The sequence below is a fragment of the Branchiostoma floridae genome, chromosome 15 (genome assembly GCF_000003815.2).
Source record: "Branchiostoma floridae strain S238N-H82 chromosome 15, Bfl_VNyyK, whole genome shotgun sequence".
Lineage (NCBI taxonomy): Eukaryota > Metazoa > Chordata > Leptocardii > Amphioxiformes > Branchiostomatidae > Branchiostoma > Branchiostoma floridae.
This window is the reverse complement of record NC_049993.1, coordinates 7,002,118-7,002,611: the sequence shown is the minus strand read 5'-3', so window position 1 is coordinate 7,002,611 and position 494 is coordinate 7,002,118.

Sequence of the window (494 nt, the reverse complement as noted above, 5' to 3'; positions counted from 1 at the left end):
CACATCTGCAACCTTTGAGCCGCCAGAGTGGTACAGAGATGAGATGGTTAAAGTAATGCAGAATCTCCAAAAGAAGATCTTTGAAAAGTTTTACAGTGTTGAGTCTCTGCCCAGGAAGTTGAATGAAGGTCAAAGAAGGGCAAACATGAAAAGCAATCATGAGGCAGAGCTTTGTGAGGCATGTCGGAAAGGAATCTGTCGTCAGATGGTTAGGGATTAATTAGAAAATGTTTGTTTTCATCTAATTAAAAAAAATTAATTCTTAATAACTACAGATTGTTAGTAGATATCAGTTTGCGCAACACTACGTTTGTAGCTTTCATCATTATGCAACGAAAAACGAAGTTTCATTACAGTGGTATGTACCAAAGTGCTGTATTTTGTCATAGAAAAAAAATAATATCAGAGGTAATAAAAATGATGACGTCATCAATTTGGCCCCCCAAAAAATCAGATTTAGAATTCTTTAATGCCCATCTATCAACATTCGTTAC